Below are 14,543 nucleotides of genomic sequence, written 5' to 3' on the forward strand. Positions count from 1 at the left end.
TGTGTGTGTGTGTGTGTGTGTGTGTGTGTGTGTGTATGTGTGTGTATATATATAATATGATTTAGAGTCAGAACTGAGTTCAAATCCTGACTCTGCTTGGTAGCTAAGCAATCTTCATCAAGTTGACCTCTCTGATGATTTGATGGTGATGATTTAAATCCTGTAGATCAATATGTAACAAATCCATCTCAGGTTCAACTCTCTTTAAAAGGCTTAATAATGTACTGGTTTATAATCTCAATTTTTAACCAGAGCCCAGTACCCACCTTGTAGCTTTGTGAAAATCAATGAGTGCAGCACAGTGCAAGGTGCATGGTGGGTCCTCGGCCCACAGTGGTCTCCTCCCTGACATACTTCTCCACAGGTCTCCTGCAATCAAATCAGGAGTTACAAGCTCAACACGCTAAACATCTCAACTGTCAGATCATTTCATCATCAGCATCACAGTGATAAACCTAAAGTTCATTTGCACTTTGAGGTAGGATGCACACAGAGGGTCAGTGCATAAAAGTAATATAATATACTTTTCCTTTCATAAAGAAATGTTTGTTTCCCTAAATGACAATACCATGCTTCTTTTGTAGTACTGAGCTGAAGTGTAACAGAATTTTTTTTTTCAAAAATATATTTTCCTAGCCAAGTTGGTGCATTCTGTCAGGCAGAGCAGCTGCTGACAGCTAGGCAAGGAAAAGAGAGGAGTTATGCAGACATTTGGCAGTGTAAATGTTAGAACAACTCAACTGTATGTGTGTTCAGGAGAGTTCAGTGGCTTAGGTGACTGCAACTCTGAGAAATAAAATGACAGCTTCCCTTAACCATTATGCTAATGGATGGAGTGGGAGGGGGTGTCTCTGTTAGAGCTGGCACTTGGGAGACAAGACTTCTGGGCTCAGATCCCACCCCCAACAACATCTCCCACTGTGATCCTGGGCAACTTGCTGAACTTCACTGTACTTTAGTTCTGTTTCTCTATCTACAAACCCAAGCTAATAATAGTTACCTCCACTGCGGGATGGTATAAAGATTAATGAATTAATGAGCAGAACGTGCTGTGGAGAGAAGGCAGCCTGTAGAAATGTGATCATTTCCACAAATGTCTGATTTGCTCAGTGCCTGCCGCAGCAGCTTTTCTGAATGTTATGCTTATTCTCTTCTTCTTCGCTGATAATGAACTCGTGCCTCCCGTTTCTGCTCCTGCGAGATACAGATGCTCTTGTCCAGGAAGTGGTGAGCTCTTCCATGGCCCCCAAGCCGGGTGCAGTGGGAACATGGTAAGGAGAGAAAACCTGACTCACAGAATGACGGGAATTGGAGAAAGATATGAGAGATGAAAGAGCCTTAGCTTTACAATAAATAAATAGCTTAACCACCTTCAAATTTTGCAGTTCTATCTGCAAGAACAATAAGCAGTGATGAGTGGGAATGATTTTGAAAGTGAGTGTCACAATGCAGAGAATATGAAAAAAAATAACCAAATTGAATCTCATTTTCAAAATCATTCATGGTGTATTATATCAAGAAACAGAATCTTGTTATATATTTATATACATATTTGAAATTCTTGAGCCCTCCGTGATCATGCTGTCTTTATATATACACACCATAATATCTATATCCCACACCCTAATATAAATGTTTATATTAGGGTGTGGGATAAGACAGTTACCCTACTATATATTGCTTTGCATGGCTTCCTGCCCCCAGCAGAGGTCGGAGTTAAAAAAAATATATCAAGACAACTAATATCAGGTGTGGATCATCAGGTATTCTAATACAATCTTAGGCCAGGGGAAACAAAAACAAAGCCAAACAACCAACAAATAAAAATTCTGTTTTCAGACCAGGTATGGGAAAATTTTATCAAACAGTTGGCAAATGAAAGGTAAATAATTACATTATATATATGATTCCATCTATTAATCTTCATCTTGGAAAGTAAATGTATAATAAATTTTCAAAAAAAGTTTTTAAAGATAGAGAGGTAGGGTTTCATAGATTTAATGATCTTGCTCAGAGTTACATAGCTAGAGTGGTGAGCTGGGGTTCTAACCCAAGTCTCTGTCATAACAATATCTAGGTTTCAACTGTCTTTCTCTGACTTTCTGCAGAGAACAGTGTGTGTGGCTGAGGACCAAAGGAATTACCTGACAGGTATTATATGTATCTGTTGCAAATGCACCCAAACATCCATCCATTTATCTAACTGTCCTCCAAGTATTTCACAAACACCACTGATGTACTGTGATTAGTACTAGTTTACAGAGTTAAGCCAAGGTAAAGAAGAATACAGCCCTTCCTTGAGTCTAGCAGGCAGGACTCAGAATTTTAAAGGTGGAAGGGTCAGCAGGAGATTCCTGCCCAGTGGAATCAGCCTCTTATCTTAGAGTAGTAGCTCCTTGAACTTTGCTGGTGCAGGGTCTCTGGGACCTGAGCCTCTCTTTGATCCCTGCCCAGAAGAGGATTCCAGTTCAACCCAGCCCCATCTGGGGTACCAAAGCCAGGAGGATAGTGGGGGAAAAGTATGAAATATGTATTCTACTGAGTCTCTGTTACCATTCCTTTAACCAGTACATGAGCAGTCAAAGTAACTGCAGCCTGGTGGAAGGAAGAAAACCAAGGGAACTTAGCTTACACATACTCAGTAAAATCCCTTCCACATACACCTAACCAGTGTGTACGCTTCTCTCTTTAACTCACAGCACTTTTTGATGGTTCTACTTACCTGACTCAGTCAGTTACTGTCTTTATGATTCGTACCTTTCTTCATTACCGTTTTCGCTCCAGCTGCTATAACAAAATACTATAAACTGGGTGACTTGAAACCACAGAAATATATTTCTCATAGTTCCAGGAAATGAAAGTCTGAGATCAGGGTGCCAGCATGGTTGCGTTCTGGGGAGGACCCTCTTCCGGATTGGAGACTTCTGACTTCTCCTTTAATCCTCACGTGGTGAACAGAGAATTGGGGGACTTTCTGGCATTCCTTTTATGCAGGTGCTAATTCATCAGGACTCTACCTTTATGACCTAATCACTTCCCAAACGGCCCAGCTCCAAATGCCACCACACTGGCAATTAGATTTCAACACATGAACTTTGGGGGAATACCAGCATTCAGTCCACAGTAGTTGCTATTTAAATTTTGAATATTTATTCAACTTTTTCACTGTTAGACGGTTTATTATGCATTTATACCTTAGCATCCAAAGCAAACTATATAGACTTTATGTCAGAGACTGGATTTTGTGTATCTTTGGTCCCCCTTACTCCTATGTATGCTGTATGCCTTGGATATTGAAGGTTCTTGAAACTTAATTCATTAATCAATTCATACAATTAATGAACCTACCTAATATTGAGGCCTGACTGCATGTGAGATTCTGATATCAGTAAAGTTTATCTTTGGTGTTCTTACATCTTGCTGTCAACTGCCGATAATACTTCACATGAGTTTTTCAACATAGTCCTGGTTGCCAAGGTGCTACAGCCATGTCAGAACTGCTCGCTGGTATGAAGGCAATCCTGATCACCATTGTAGCATCTTTCTTACCAAAAGTTATTAGTAGTCTACTTATTATCTATTCATTCATTCATTTATTCATTCCTTTGTTCACCAACACATTATGTTTCATTCATAAACAATTTAGTGGCTACTCCTATGTACTGGGCTGGTGCTGACTGGCTAGTCTATATAGATACTGGGGATTGAATGATTTGTAAAAATGACCATAATTACTGCCCTAATGGAGCTTATGTTCTTGTGTCAGAGGTTGACGCTAAACATGCAAAATATCCATAAGATCATTCCAGATGGGTGAGCACCATGAGCCAAATAGGGAGACAGATAAGAGACTGGGAACATTACAGAAGCTGTCTCTAAGAGATGCCCTTAAGCTGAGAGATGAATGACAAAAGATGTACCATGCAATGATCTGAGGAAAAAATCATCACCTAAGTCTCATAATTTGGAAAAAATAAAAGGCAGGTGTAGCCAAAATGTAACTGATGAAAGGGCGTTTCATTCAAGAAGAGTTTGTCTAAGCCAGCAGGAATCAGAGCATGTGAACCTTGCAGGAGATGGTGAGGAGTTTTTATAATAAGGGCCAGAGAGGGCTGACAGAAAGGTGTAAGCACAGTGATGAGATGATTGGATTTTCAAGCTAAAAGATGTCTCTGGTTGCTGTTTTCATGGGATCATTTTTTTTTTCTTTTCTCAACTGCATTATAGGAACTAATGAGTGAATAGAAAATCCACTTTATAGAAATTTTCTTTAAGGCCAGATTTGTTAACCTAATCTTTTGCAAAAAGTCAGAGACTCTTATCAAAAAAAAAAAATTAACTAGCTCACAATAGCCTGTTTTGCAGAGGTATGCATTTATGCATAGAATATTCTATGCATGTCTGTAACTTTTTGAGTTTGCTGTTTGACTTTGAGTATGTCACAAACTCTCTGGGCCTTAAAAATGAAGAAGTTCAAATGAGATGATTTTTAAGATCTCTTTCAGCTCTAATATTTTATGACCATGAAATTAGTGCATTAGAAACTGATTAAAATCTAAGAAGCTATAAAATATCCTCTCTTCAATCTTGTGAGTGAAATGAATCAGAGATATTACTACTATTCATGATGATCAACATGTGTGCAGCATTTTATAGTCTGCCAAAGACACAGCTGTTGTACTTTTTGAAATCACATAATGCTGAGGAGTAGGTATTATTATTATTTCTGTTTTACACACGAGAAAACTTGTGTTCAGAGGATTGTTTGTTGTAAAGAAGATAAACAACTAGGTAGGAGAAGAACAAAATCAGAAATACACTAGGAAGACAAATCAAGGAAATTGTCCCTTATGTTTCCATTGTGGATTTTGATGGCTATTGAGGCTTATCTAGAAATTAATTTTCAACTTCCTTAGCATACAATTATAACTGGTTTATTTCTTTGCTTACATATCAACAATTATTCAGAGGAACCTTAAAGTTAGAAACTCTGCCCGTTCTTATACTTCGAAACATAAGAAAGCATGAAATAAGGATTGCTTTATTAAACCCACATAGTTGGTCAAAGTCTCACACACATTTTATTTGTTGTTAATGTTAAAGTCATTGATAGAATTATTTAGACAATTGCTCAATTTGTACTGTTTTCTCTGTAGAGGGATACATTTTGAGTGTAGGAAACAGAGAGACGAGTATATGAGTACGCATCTTTTTTGAAGTTTTATTTTGCTTGAGGGGACCTGCTGGCTCTACCCTGCTCATGTATGTTGGTGGGTACAAACCAATACACCCCTCCATTACCACCATGTCAGACTTTTTAAGTCCAACTGATGATGGAGACCTGCCACTCTCTTTTTTTGTGACAGAGTCACTGCCAGTTGAGATTAGAGGAGCTTTTTTTGTTTTATATATTTTCTGTATCACCCTTTCTTTCTTTCATGTATGCTTTTAAATTTTTGACTGCATTTTGTAGCTGCTTTTTAGCTAACCAAGTGTTGTGTGTTAATTACTTCCTATATGCCCATGTTTTAATCGTGTAGATCACATGTATCATTATACCTGATGGACCCAAACTATCAGTTATCAAGCAACCAAGCAGCCACCTATAAAATCATACAGAGACTGGGTCCAAATTATATCAGAATCACCCAGAAGAGTTTTGCCGCAGAAATATTTCAAAGAGAAACCTGGTGGAATGGCTTGCTTTTGACAGCCCTTTCTGGAAGTTCAGCGGCTTCTTCCCCACCCCCTCTCCCTTCCTTTCCTTCATGTCAGACTGGGCCATGTTTGAAATTCTTGAGCCCACCACGCTCGTGCTGTCTTTATATATACACTCAGCTCTCCTGAGGAAAGATTTCAATTTCGTGGCAAAACTGACGAAAGCATGTCAGAAGGCTGTCGGGGAGAGAACCTTCTATTCTACAACTGTTTTTGGATGCCAGCCAAAATTTTTCTTTCTGGCTTTTACTCTTGACACTGTCTCCCCACAGAGTAGAAGGGATATTTTAGCAACTGGCAGGTTCTCACAGTGCCCCTCAATGCCAGCGTGGGCAGTCCAGGATTCAGAGCACTGACTCTATGTTCACGTCGCTATTAAATAAGCATGCCATTTAAAGACAACGCCAAGCAACTTTTCTTTTGAGGCTATCTGGGGAGATTTATTTTATTTTATTTTATAAAGGGTTTTATATAAGACATCAAATAGTTATGAGGAACGTGGCTGTGCTTTTTATAACACGAGAAAGGTTAAGAACAGAAATTTTTATAGACACTGTAAGAACTTGCAAGGGACTAAAAGGCTCAATGGACTCTGGAGAATGATTTCACCTTCAGGAAGAGGACTCAAGTTCACCTGAGGAATCAACAAGTTACAAGGGCGGGGTCCCTGGCTAGGTCCCTGTTGTTGGTTGGATTCTCCCTCTGAAATGTGCTTTGGGATTACCTGAAAGAGGATTGTTTCACGTGAAAAGATTTTGTAACAGTACAGCATACAGGCTGTTGGTGTATGGGAATGGTCAAACAATATGATTTGGGCTCTGGATTTGCTGGAAAGAAAAGCATTATCTTATTTTGATGGTCCTCAGTATCCCCAAACCAAAGGCAACTGTGCTGCATGTGTATGGACTCATGGTTTTTTTTTTTTTTTTAGAGAAGCCTTTTTCTCTGGATCATTTACTTTACCCTCCTGTAGACCGGAGATTCCCTGTGTCGCACTGCGGGCCCCATGTAGATGGTCTATACTAGGTATATGAGATTCCCTGAAACAGACAGAAGAGCTAGATGCAGACAAGACCGTCTCTCATAGAAAGAATGGATTGAGCATGTAGGTGGGGTAGAAGTGAAAGACAGAGAGGGAATGGAAACTAAAAATGCCGTAGGAGCATAAAGATTGAGATCATTAAACTCAAATGATATACAGCTAACTTGAATGTCTATTTCAAGAAGGACATATTCTCAGAAGTTTAGCGTTACATGCCAATAATATAACTTGAGCTCAGCCATCTGTGTAGCGATAATTCAATTATAAGGGATGTTTAGCCTGAGACTTTGGCCGAATTAGTAGTCTTTGACTTTGGCTAAGACACAAAGCAAAGAATGAGTTATGCGTAAATTACCTAAACTGAAATTATTGCTTATTTTATCCTTGGAATTCTCATTCTAGAGGAGGATCCATTTCGTGTAAGCTACCAGTACCTCTAAACTAGAAGTCCAGGAGGCTCGTAGTGTTTCTGTTCCACCACCCTCCCTAGATCCAAAGACATCAGGCTGGAAACTGGATGGCTTAGATTGTTTTCTAGAAGAAAGATAACATGTATAGAAGAGAAATTTCCTGCGCAAGCATATAGAAGCTCTCTGTACATGAGCTCCTCCAAAGTTTGGTCTTTATCAGTGATGTTCCCTGGCCCCAAGTCCTTACCTTATCTGTTTTGTAAAAACTCTTTAAGGACTTACTCCAGTACTTCCAACTCCTATGGATTTCTCCCTTCTCAAGGTCCTTATATTCATCATCTACATGTAATTGTCCCAGGATGTTGTACTGTAGTAACATTTCATCTGAACCAGAAATCACTTGTTTAGTTTGTACTTTGGCTTTAGCTTTAGAGATCCTATTAGTTTTGTTGCTAGCCACATCGCTTTTGTCTCATCCTAAACATATTGCCTACTCATATTTAGAATTATTTATTAGCAGTATCTTGATAAAGTTAAATGTGTTTATTTTAGAATACTTAAAAATGCAAAAAGAAATATAGAAAAATAACAATAATTCATAACTCTATTTTCCATATATATATATATATGTTAAAATTTGAATATATTTATTTCAAACTTATTATTCTACAAATGTGTCTGTTTCTATGTATGTATACTTAATATAGATGTAGAAACATATAGTCTTAATAAAATCTAATCTATATATCATTATTAAATATAAACATATATTTTAACAAAAATAAATGAGTTTATATCCAAATTTTATTCAGAATTCCATCAAATAAATATTTGTAGACTAAATTTTCCTCCTCTTTACTAAATATCAAAAGCATGTCATTAAATGCTATTCTATAAGTATGTATTTTTATTTAATTTGACCAATTTTCTTCTCAGTAGCACATAAGATCCTTTCATTTTTATAATTCACTGATACATATATTGCTAGAATAAACAATCCTGCAGATAGATTTGATATACATGGTATCTTTGAATTAGGTTTCATTTTATTATTACTGGTAAGGTTGAATACTGTAATTCAGTTTTCGATTTATTTGAATTCTGCAAGGCTATTGTCTGTTCATGCCTTTCGTCTCTTTTTCTATTGTTTTCTTTTTGAAATGCCTGTACATGTCTTTAGCTCATTTTTTATTTTTGCTATTGATTTGTAAAAACACACTTATACTAAACATTTTCTTGTTTATCATTTGTTTTTAATTTCACTTATGATGTTTGTTGAATTTCAGAACTGTTCTATTTCTGATGCAAACACATTGATTGCTTCTCACACCCCCAAATGGCTTTCTTCCATAAATTTTATGCTTAGAAAAATCTTTTTTATCCTGGGAAAATATTGATATTCTCTGACACTTTCTCCTAGCTGTCTATTGTTTTATTAAAGAGAAAGGTTTAACACTTTCATATACCTAAGTTTTCCTACACATTCTCAATGGCAGTTATAAAGTAAAATCCATCCTTTTGCCGTTGATTTTTGATGCTGTTTTTATTCTTCTTTAGTATCACTACTATTGTTTCTGTGCCTTTTTTTTTTCCCTGGGACAAACCTTTCTCAACCCAAATATTTGTTAACCAAAGGTGTGACTTTTGCCATTAGTCCCACTCTATCATCTTGGGCAGTAGCAACACTTTTTGAATCTATAGCTGGCCTTCTGTTGTGTGTTCCTAGCTCCTGCTCCATTACTTTGGAGGGCAGGTTGTCATCCAAAGCTCTTTGACCTTCTCCACTGCCTGGCTCAAACTGTGAGGTATGCAAAAATCTATACATTTACTGGACACCTTGCTTCTAAGCCTTCTCGTTGTCTTTCCTTGGCTCATCCATCTATTTCAGTGTTTCACTTGTAAGTGGACTCACTCCTCCTAGGGTGCCAATTGCCCCTGCCTGTACTTATCCTTGAAAATTTTCTCATGCCTTGTCAGTCCTTCTTCATGCCCCAGTTTTCTCATTAGTCTATACCCTTTATTTATGAACAAAGAGCAATAAGGAAACAAATAGATATTATTCTGATGTATTGACACACATTCATTTTAGGTCTTTTTTGTGGTACATGGCATAGAGCTGTGTATCCAATACAGTAGCCTTTAGCTCTAGGTGGCTATTGAGAACTTGAAATGTGGTTAGTCTGCATTGAGATCTGCTTTAAGTATAAAATACACATGAGGTTTATCAAAAATATAAAATATTTCATTCACACTTTTTTATACAGTTTATATTCTAAAATGATAATATTTGGGGTATATTGAGTACTATAGACCCAATGTTTGTGTCCTCCCACCTCCAAATTCGTATGACTGAAACTTAATCCCCAGTGTGATGGCATTTGGAGATGGGGCCTTTACAAGGTGATTAGGTCATGAAGATAGAGATCTCATAAATGAGATCAGTGCCCATATAAAAGAGATACCAGAGAGCAAGCTAGTTCCTTCATCCTTTCTGCCATGTGAGGACACAGTAAAAAGGCAGCCATCTATGACCCAGGACACAGACCCTCACCAGGTATCAAACCTGCCAGTGCTTTTATCTTTGACTTCCCAGTCTTCAAAACTGTGAGAAATAAATTGTGTTGTTTATAAGCTACCCAGTCTAGGATATTTTGTTATAACAGCCTGAACTGACAAGACAATTAAGTTATTAATAATAAAATTTTATTTTTAAATTAGCTTTACTTGCTTCTTTTTTACTTTCCTAATGTGACTATTACAGAACTTAAAATTACATGTGATGTGCATTTGTGGATTGCATTATATTTTTATTGGACAGCACTGTAGAGGTGTTTTTACTATTTTAGTAGCACGGCTGTGTGTCCTTGCAGTTAAGAGAAAATCTCCCCGTGTTCTGGAAATAGACTGCTAATTTTTTAGTGGCATGAATTTATGTCCCGAATGTTTATAAATGGATACTTAGAGGAGACTTTAAGTATCAATTTCCTTTCCAGTATGTTTATTTTAATATGTATTGGTTAAACAAAGTGGCTGTGTGATCTTGTTTCTCTCTGTCTCTACCAGGTGCTCAGTAGTGTGTGTGTGTGTGTGTGTGTGTGTGTGTGTGTGTGTGTGTGTGTGTGTGTGCACATTCTTCCAGTATAATTTAGCAGTGAAGATAGGGGCATTTTTAAATCCTTTTCAATTAGATTCCAATTGTGTAAAAATGTAGATTCCTTGACGTGACATTTATTCAAAGTGTATTCTCTCCTTCTGTATCACTAAGATGTGGACGTTACATGGTCTTTGAAGCCAGAGAGTCCTGATATCAAACATGACACCATTGAGCTTTGTGCTCATTGTGCAAATTACTTACTTTCTCTTAGCCTCACTTAATCAATCTTTAACAGGGGGTAATAATGATTTTATTGAAGGGTTCCATTACTCTCAATACACCTGGCCTAGACCTCTCCCCTCTCTTTCCTTCTCTAATTTCATGCATTTAAACTGACTTGGTACAAGACGAGTTGACAGCAAACACGTATTCAATATGTGATGTTGATGGTGGGGGTGTGAGTTGAGAAGGAGCGCCCTAGTGGCTGCTAGACTAGGACCTAATTCCAAATGCAACTATTAGCATTTTACATATTTTCATGCAATAGATTACAGAAAATAACGATTCAGCATGCCAGCCTTGGCATCAGGAATGCCTACAGCCCGCGGGTAATGCCAAGCCCTTTAGGAGATATGAGCAATGGATTTGCCTTAAGCTTCTTTCTTGAAAGAGGCCAAGAAATTTCAAAGCTTTTAGTTTTCGCCAAGTAGCGCAAATATGGTGCGAGTCTCTTGTACACCCTCATAAAAATAGAATTTCAGCAAGACATTTAATAAATTATCAAAAATGCGAGACCTATAACTGCCTTAAACAAGAATGGCAGTCTCTCTGCCAAAGGTGCAATGTGTATGGAAATGATTGCAGGGCAGCGTGTGGCATGCTGTCATGGCAAGGTGCCATATTGGAATGAGGAAATAAGTAATGACGGATGAATGGTAAAATGTTCTGACTGGGTGGATAACACCCCAGAAGGTCTAATATTCTTCTTGCCCATCTAAAGCCCAGTACTTTGAGTTCTGCCAACTGTACCTGGAAATCTCTGAGTTGGCCATTTTGGACTTTTTATTAATGCCTGTCAAGTTATAGAATGTCAGCAAAATGAAAAGAGCATGGAGTAGAAGGGAGGCTGTGCTTTATCTTGGATTAAGACACACACACACACATACACACACACACACACACACACAAGAATCTTGTTGATTTTGAGCTCTAAAATCTCCCTACTGATTAATACTTTAAAGGAACACAAATCTTCCAATACTGGATGGTGCTAGTACACCAGCAACTACTGCTGTTTTCCAGCTTGGGTGCATTTATGCTCTTTCTTTAGTTACCATTGTTTAGTATCTCCTTCTCTGTTTTAACTTTAGGCTCTCAAAATGAAATTCTATACCAGATCCAAACTCTAATGTATTTACATAGGAAGATAGCCAATCTAGGCAGTTCAAGATATGTGCATACACAAAATTTTCACAGTATGGAAGCAACAGGATTTTAAGAAAAAGGAACTCTTTTGGGTCTGGATTTAAATACGCTATGAAACAACCCAATGCTATTTTTGCATTAGGTGAATTATAAGGTTTCATACATAAGATACAATCAAGGATTTTTAATATTTACATGCATATATATATATATATATATATATAATTTCTCTTACTGTTTGTCAGGACCAGTCTTACATATAAGATGCTTTATGAAGTTGCCAATTTGATATGATTCGAGGGACCCTGATGGTGGGCTTCTTTTTCCAAATGATATTCTCCACTTATTTGTCACTGAGGTAAAAAAATGTGCTTCTTTCAGATAAGCAGGCCAACACAGTGGAAGTAGCATGAGTTTTAGAACTAAGTAGAGCTGTCTGTGAAACCTATTTCTTGCCATTCACTAGCTGGGTGACCTTGAGCCTCAGGTACCTCTCCTATAAAATGGGGAAAGTAACTGACCTGGCAAGTTCAAATTTAAATAATTCATTGACTATACTGTGCCTACCATATTGTAGTAGCTCAAAAAATGGTAAATAGTACTGTCCATGCTGGTAAATTGTAAACAGCTCAGTACAGGATCCATTAAGTCCCACTAGCTATGCATCATATGTGGATAGTAGATAGACATATTCAACTTTTTTAGACTTTTATGTTGCTGAGCCTGAGTATGCCAAATGCAAACTCAGGATGATAGAGACGGAGCATCAGCTCAGATGTCCTTCCTGGATCAGCTCTAAGAAAACCACCACAGAGTTGGGCACAGGACACTGGTCTCCATATATCAGTATGTATGTTAATCCAGTGACTTGATTTCTTCATGTGCTTCTACCCTTGTCAGAAATAATACTCATTTCACTTGTGGATGTTAGCGGACTATGGTGTAAAGCAGACAGTGGTCAATGGCTTCAACCTTCTCCTGTAGCCCCATCTCCACCTTTAATATCAACCTCACTCCAGGCACCTGAAATCTTTATATATCTATTTCCTTTCAACCAGTCATATTTGCTTTGGAAAAAAATCTGAGACCTCTATTTTACCCTTACTAGACATGACAATTTGAAGTTTGTCAAAGACACACGGTCTTAGGTGTGGAATTTCAGACATGGTGGAGATGCAGACTTCGTTGGGTTGAGGGAATCTTCTTAGCATCTCCCTCCACCATGCTGCTTACATTTTCTAACCCAATGCAGTTTATATATTACTCATCAATGCCTTTATGGGTAATGAACTTCCAACAGGTAATATCTTTTATCCAGATTTCTCATAGACACATTGAAGGACAGTTCTGAGCAGGAAAGAAGGATGTGAATAAATACAGAAATGGGCCCCAGTTGATAGAAAAACCAGAACATTATAAAGATAACTGAAAAAAAATGGGGAAATAGTGCTTGTTAAGGGATATTTTACTAAAACAGGAGAAAATTATGAATTAAGTATTATGCATAGCAAGGATACATTTTAAGAGTTTCAATGTGTGCCCAAGAATATTTGGAGAAAATTGTTATATTGGGTTTTGTAGGCAGAAACAGAATACATTCAAAATATAGAATTAGAGGAACACATCTTATGTAAAAGGCTTCTTAGATATACTCATATATGAATGGTATGAAAAGGATAAAGAGAAAGAGATTTTATAGCATTAACATTCTTATTGCAATAAGGGAGTTAGGACCTGGAAAGGGGGTGGGGGGGCGCGTTGGAAGGAATTTGAGACAAAGACTGAAATGTAAGAGGAAGGGCTTGAATTGTGGATGAAATGATGTGCTTTGCATCTTTATGTTCTTTAGGCTTGTGGGCCTGGGACTTGTCTGTCATTCACTTCTACTGATCTGGTCCCAATCAGCATTAATGTACCATGTTTATGAGTGCATACTGCCTTTTTCCCTTCTTTTAAGGAAGAGATCTTTGAAAGTGTCAGCAGTTCTCTGAGGGCATCTGAACCTTTGAGGAACTTGTCCTGGCTAGTAAAGCATTCTTTGGAAAGATCAAGAGAGCCCCAGTTGGATTTCCAGTTTCTATGTTTTGGAAGCAACACTGCCAGCAACATCAGAGCCCAGGTGTTACAGCTCTGGTTGCACACATCCAACTTGGTCCCAGCTATCATCTGCCTTGCCCTGGACTACAGGGCATAGTCAAACAGTTTTACTAAGTGTGGAAAAAAGAATCTCCTCGTCCCCAATTCCTGCTCCCTCAAGCTAATATTTTTAAGCTCTTCCAGCTGTATGCTTTTAAAAATTCATTTTAATATTTAGAGGTACTATTGTTATTCTGCTATTTCTAAATTTTCCAGCAAAATATGGCATCCTTTAATTTCCCTTTTGGAAAAGAAATTTGGGTCTGTAACATGCACAATTCTCTGCATACACACATCAGCCCAGACCATTTTCCTTTCTCACTCTCCTCAAATAAATAAGCTATAATTATAATTTTGAGATCACTATGCAATATTTACTTCATTATGATCATGTAAACATTATTTATAGCTGAGCCATGTAGTGTACTAGTTTTTTTTTTTCTTCAACACTTTTTTTGGTTTTGTTTTTGTTTTTTTGAATTAAATAATTATATGTGTTACTTGCTAGTATTTTTTTTGACATATTAATCAGTAACTAATCCTCAAATAATCTGACAGTTGATTCAAATGAATTAGGTAGTCTAGTCTTTTTTCTACTCTTAACTTTTTTTTTTTTCTTCCTGTCTCCCTTCTTGCTTTCCAGGAATCTGGGCTTGTGGTTCTCCATGCCTGCTGTCATCCTGGGTCTCCTTTCATGGGAATTCACATGTTTCAAAAT

The sequence above is a fragment of the Hipposideros armiger genome, unplaced genomic scaffold, assembly GCF_001890085.2.
Source record: "Hipposideros armiger isolate ML-2016 unplaced genomic scaffold, ASM189008v1 scaffold_36, whole genome shotgun sequence".
NCBI classification, from domain to species: Eukaryota; Metazoa; Chordata; class Mammalia; order Chiroptera; family Hipposideridae; genus Hipposideros; species Hipposideros armiger.